The sequence below is a fragment of the Xenopus tropicalis genome, chromosome 8 (genome assembly GCF_000004195.4).
Source record: "Xenopus tropicalis strain Nigerian chromosome 8, UCB_Xtro_10.0, whole genome shotgun sequence".
Lineage (NCBI taxonomy): Eukaryota > Metazoa > Chordata > Amphibia > Anura > Pipidae > Xenopus > Xenopus tropicalis.
The window spans coordinates 78387544-78393543 of NC_030684.2; the positions used below are offsets into that span (position 1 = coordinate 78387544).

The 6000-nt window shown below is 43.1% G+C and overlaps 1 protein-coding gene across 1 annotated transcript in view; it reads right to left on the reverse strand.

Moving 5' to 3' along the window:
* Positions 1-1222, reverse strand: part of numbl (numb homolog-like) — a 46137-nt gene extending 44915 nt beyond the window's left edge. Inside the window, exon 1 of the mRNA XM_002938816.5 lies at positions 807-1222. The gene's annotated coding sequence lies outside the window, so the exon portion shown is untranslated. The remainder of the gene's footprint in view (positions 1-806) is intronic.
* Positions 1223-6000: the final 4778 nt, after the last annotated feature.

The following is a 6000-nucleotide window of genomic DNA, read 5'->3' on the forward strand; positions in this document are numbered from 1 at the left end:
AAATCCATGTGGGTGCATATAATGGGTGGAGTATAGGGGTACAAACTAGATGTCATAGGTATTGGTGAAGTTCACTTTGACGTTGAATCATGGAAATGTACATGGAGGAGATATCCACATGGGTTTGCACAATGTGGCACATCTATGTGGGTGTGTACACTGGCAGAGGTATACTGTGAATGGAATTTGTGTGGGTGTACACATACATATTAGGATGGTATCTGCATGGGTGAGATAGTTTAAAGCCACACAGCAGCAATAGATGAATTTAGCAGAGAGAGCTGTTAGTCAGCATGTACATAGGCCCAGCTAAGACATAAAGGAAAAGTATTGATTCCGTGGCTCAAGCAAACGGCATAAAATCCCAGAACCAGACACTTTAGAAGCTTCTCTGAATTCTGCATAGAGAGAGAAGCGCTGGTCTCTGTCTAGCAAAGGGTTAATGTCCTGACCATCCAACCTTTGAAACTACAGCCCCCAGCATCCCCTGATACCATGCTAGGAGCTGGAAGGAAGATCGCAGGTTCAGCATTAACTGAAATGCCCGGCACTGTGATTAGCAAAGGGATGCGTCTCAGAGCGCACAGCTGGGAATCTCCTGGCACCCAGTGTTGGACCCCGTGGGACAGTACAGTCAGCTGGTGAGATGCCAGGACCCCGGTTGTGTTGCAGCCACTGCCCACAACCACCCATCCATTCTCCTTCCTCAAAATCGACATGAAATGCCACCCCAATTCATTCAATCTATTGGCCCAGCCTGCCAAGCACAGGATGCCGAACCTTTCCAGGGAAATGCATGTACTTACGGCTCTCAGCAGAAGAGGGGCTCACACAGCTCAATCTGATCTTAAATTCCACGATTTTGTATGTGCAAACCCAGCGATTGTGCGTGTCACTCAGAGCCTGCAACGATCTCAGCTCTCAGATAGTACAATCCAGCTTCAAAGCTTTCCAGCAGATGTGCCCTGATCTGGCTACCAGCAAATAATGTGACTGGCAATCTGCTTTGTTACCCGCTCATGGACGCATGCTCCCTGCAAAAGCTCCAATCACCATAACCACGCCCAGTACAATTTCATTGGTCAAAGCTCTTATGAAATGCAAATTCCTTTCTTCTAACCCCTCCTATTCTCCTGTTCCTCACCCGCTTGCTCAGCTCCAAAATTCTTTCCTTCTGTTACAAATTGTTCTGATTTAATGTTTTCGTCCCTAAATATAGTTCCATTACAGGGACAGGAAATTCAGTTAATCTAAGTGTAGCACCCTTAATGCTTAGTACCTGTAAGACTGCTGGGTACTGTAGTCCTCTGTGCCATCCATTACAGTTTACAGAGGAACTAGTTACTGTTTCACTCTGCTGGAAGAAAGGGACTCTCCAGCCAATCATCAGAGGGACAGTCTGAGTCCAGCTAGCAGAGCCAGAGACAGGAAGAGGAACCAGCCAGGAGAGGAGAGGTGTGCTGGGAGACTCAGGGGCTGCCAGTTTGTGTTCCAGCTTATTCTGTGACCTGCCAGAGAAACTGCTATTAATCTGCAAGGGGAAACATTGCAGTGTTCAGCCTGCTGGGAGTTGCCTCCTACTGTTCCCTGGAGGGAGTGTGTGCAGGATCCCAGCAGCCAGTGTGATCCTGGGATGCAGCCTATGAGCCATCCTGATCAGGAGAAATCTACAGTAAAAGGAGACGCAGGGTTCCTTATGAATTCTGAGTTGCTTTTAACCCGTGTTTTGCCAGTTAATGGACAACTTTAAGTGAAGTTCTGTAGCCTTTCATTTTCCTGCCAGCTCACTGAAGTGTGCTCTAAAAGGAAAAGGGACAGAGACTTTGTGTGGCTTTTATGGACTGAGGAGCGCCTAAATTGCTAGATGTTTCCACATCACTGGTCACAGAACATGCAGGCACACAAACTGGCAGCCCCTAAAACTCCCAGCACCTCTCTCCTCTCCTGGCTGGTCCCTTTACCTGTCCCTGGCTCTGATGGCAGAACGCAAGCTATTGGCTGGAGATTCTCTTTCTTTCTGCTGAAGCATTAACTAGGGCCTCTGTAAACTAGTTATTGGCACAGAGGACTGCAATACCCAGCAGTCTTACAGGTACAAAACATTAAAGGTAGTACTTGTAGTTCCAAGGAATTCTTTGATGTCTTTGGAAAGTGAGAAGGAGTAAATAACTGGAAATGATGAGCAGGACAAATAGGGAACCATTATAAAAGAGGTTTTCTTGGCAAGAACCAGGTTAATGAAGATGCTAAATAACATTACTCCTTTCTATAGTGGTGTTGGTGGAGACGGTTTACTGAAACTTGGATTAGAGGGGAACTGCAGACAAAGAAACAAATTAGAGTGCAATTCTAAGTATCTTTCTAAAATAACTTACTGATCATTTTCAGTTATTTTAATAGTTATTTGTAAATGTTGTAATTGAAACTGAAAATGATATGTGTTTATAGGCAAAAAAAATGACCTGCTGTTGGAGGGTTAATAAAATCGATCACCAAACAGGTATGACATAAAAAGCAGCGTGCAGTGTTTGTTGTTAACAAAGAGGACTAATTTGGGCACTAGGTTGACCAGACCACTATTATTCAGATTATTCTGAACACTCAGCTGCTGTAAACCTGAGCCTATAGCAACAACGCTTATTCCACCTTTAGTGTATCTGCTTTATCTAACCACATACTAATAAAGCTTATGTATCCAGTGTGACATTCAGTCTCCTATGACCCACAAGAGAACAAGGAACCCTGGGTCCAGCAGTTTGATACAGATAGTGCCAAATGGTGTAGGTTTTTAGAACCATAAATGAATGAAGAATTCACTGATGGGTATAATCATAGTATGGGGCCTACTATGACATGTGGCTACCGTGAGATCCTTTGGTACTTGAGCAGGTCAGTGTCAGCCTTTATGTGTATAGCATAGCCTGTTTGTACAGATAAGTGGTTCACTTGGCCACATATACGGATAGGCACCTCTCACTGTTTGGTCCAGGCAGACTAAGGAACTGATGAGCAAATAAACCAGTTGGTTTATTATTCCAGAGCTGCTACATAGTAAAGTTCACTTCCCATGCAAGAAAATGCATTTCTGTAATCAGAATAAGCCTGGCATGTGGAATGGGTGAGATTAAGTTGGGGCCCTTTCATATTGCAATTCTCAAATGCATTGAAATCTTCAGGACCATGATGCCCTCCCAGACCTAGATATAAAGCCTCCTTCCACCACCCTCCCTTCCTTTGCACTTACTATAAAGGGGTTTCAAAGTCACTGTTTATAAGCCTGCCTTTTCCCTTTTAGCCATTTTATGCACAGGTATCAGAATTCTGATCCATTGTTTAAGGGTTGCCTTTAGACACAGCAAGGACAAAGTAGGCAATATGTGTGCAGTGAAGGTATTTAAAATTACATTGATAGGGAAAGAGTTTGAAATGCCAGACTGAGAAATCAATGCTATTTTAGTTTATAATATCATTAATGGAGCCGAAAAGCACACAGTGCTTCCCTGATCTGTCAGTGAAAATAATGAAGCAGGGGATGTAGAGATATTTCCATATTAAAAATGAAAACAACAAACCATGAGGTCATCACCCATGTGCATATTAAATCTAATGTAGCAATTAGACTGCTTACAGATCCAGTACAATTAGACCATTTGCTCCTGGTGCTGAGTCAATCCCTAACAAGAATACTCATGCTGGAAATGATTGCAGTTAAATCCATACAGTGAAGCATAACAATAAAATTTACTATTAGAGTAATCATGTATTACTGCTTTATTGGTACAGTATGGAGTAAAAGAGATCAACTCAAACAATAAAGTTTACATTTAACAACAGGTCTGGAGTGGGCTTCAAATAGGCCCTGACACAAGTACTGAAAGGCCCAAAAAGTTCTGCACAGGCCACTAAATATAGACTGTCTATGACTTACCTTATTTTACAGCAGCCCCTCTGGCATTACCAGAATCTACAGATTGACAGTCTGGGCCTGTTTAACAACAGGGAAAATGCAGTGTTACAGGGATTCTTAATCTATATAAATAATAATAAGATATGCAATGCAAAATTGGGTCCCTCTGACTTATATGGGAGTTTCCACAATCCATAATGTAACAAGTCTTATAAATGGTGCTAAAACAAATTTTGTGTCACAGAGCTGATTCTGCAATTTAATTTGTGTTGCCAGACAAATAAGATTTAAGGGTAAGGCCCCACGTGGTGAATTGTCACCATGTGTTTATGCTTGAAAAATCAACTAGTTGTGCCTGCACCAGGATGCATTGAATCTGCCCTGGTGCACCCAGGTGGATTCAGTGCTTCTGGGTGTAGGCACAACAAGAACATTTTTCAAGCATCCAGGCGGATTGTCAGCCTGTGCTTTTATGCAGGGTGATAGTCCACCTAAACTTGATCCTCCCTATGCTGATATTATTGCCGGGACTCTTGACACAAAGTAGAAAGTGCAGAATTGTTAACAATATCCACTGTCGCCTTATGGTTTGGTTGCATGAAACTGGCCCAAACAATGAAATACGCTCCTAGACCTCTACTAATCTTTACAGCTGGCATTACACAACTACATTACACAACTAGGCAGGTTCCATGTTTCTGGCATATGCTTTACTTGTCCTTCAAACTAGCAGATGATGACATGCCAATGGCAGTGCGTAAGTGAAAAGTTAATTCATGCCACTGAAAGAGGCAGAGACAGGGGAGGCCAAAATCACTTTATCCACCACGGAATGTTGCATAGGTAAATCTACTCCGTTCTCGTTCCCTCCCTGTCAGAAAATGTATCCTGCTCTTCTCGGGATGTGAGTGGATTTCTCCAGACTGAAAAAAATGTAATCCTGAAAGAAATCCAGCTAAGCGTCATTCTATGGCTTCTGCCTGTGGGGTATTTTGGTTACATGGTGTAGCATAGAAACTCTAATGTTTTGGGTAAATAGAGACAGGAGGATGTGGTTTTCAGGGGAAAGGAGCTAGGCCTAACTCCATGGTGGGGTTAATTGCTACATTGGCAATCACACTTTATACTGAGCTGACCATGTGAAACCATACCTTCCTCTCACAGAATGGTTAAAAGGCATTCCAGCCCCGCAGGGAATGAATGCCAGAGAGCACACTAAGGACATGCCATACTCATGGCTGGGTGTGTTATTATGACTCACTTCTTTGGAGTCTACTGAAATAGCTGAAGCACAGACTCCCAGCTAGGCAGATTGCAAAGAAGGGCCTCTTTTGTACCTGATCCACACCAAAATGCCAGGAACCTTATCATGGCACACTTCCTCAGGCTCAAGTGGCAGGAAAAGAAGTTTGTTTAGAAAGTGCTGGATATGTGAGGAGAGTCAGGGGAAGAGAAGTGTACAAGGTCCATGTGTAGAAACAGCGCCACCTGCCTGTAAATTGAAAAAGGTCAAATGTCGAGAGCCCACACAGAGGTATAGCTATAATAGTTGCTCTTCGGTGTGCACAGTTTATGATCTTTTGTGTCCCCCTTATAATTTTTTCTGTATGATTAGGGCCACATGGGCTACTGTATCACCCCGTTTCACCCTACCTAATGTAGCTAACTTTAGACCTCTAGTATTTGTTTCAGACAACCCAGCTGCAGGGTATATCTGGTGACTTTTATGCAGTAGTGCCTGGCCCCAGCCTCACCTTTTCTTATTTTCTACTTCTTATTCTCTTCCTTGAATCTCAAGAACAATCTTTCCTATAATTTTTAAAAATTACGTTTATAGGATTATAATAGCTCGTAGCATATTTATCTGTGATTTCACTGGCCCCTTCCTGGATCCACTAGTCAGTTTCTAGCACCCCATGTAAACTGTATGCCCCAAGCCCTTGTTCCCAAAAGCAGCTTTGCCAAGGGAGCAGCTGGGCTGGGCAGCTTATAATGTTAATTGAATGTGACAAGTCCTGTTATTACAGTAGCAATTCTATTGACTACATAGATAGATCTGTGCCGAGGTGCATGTCAATTTTTTCCTTGTGGGA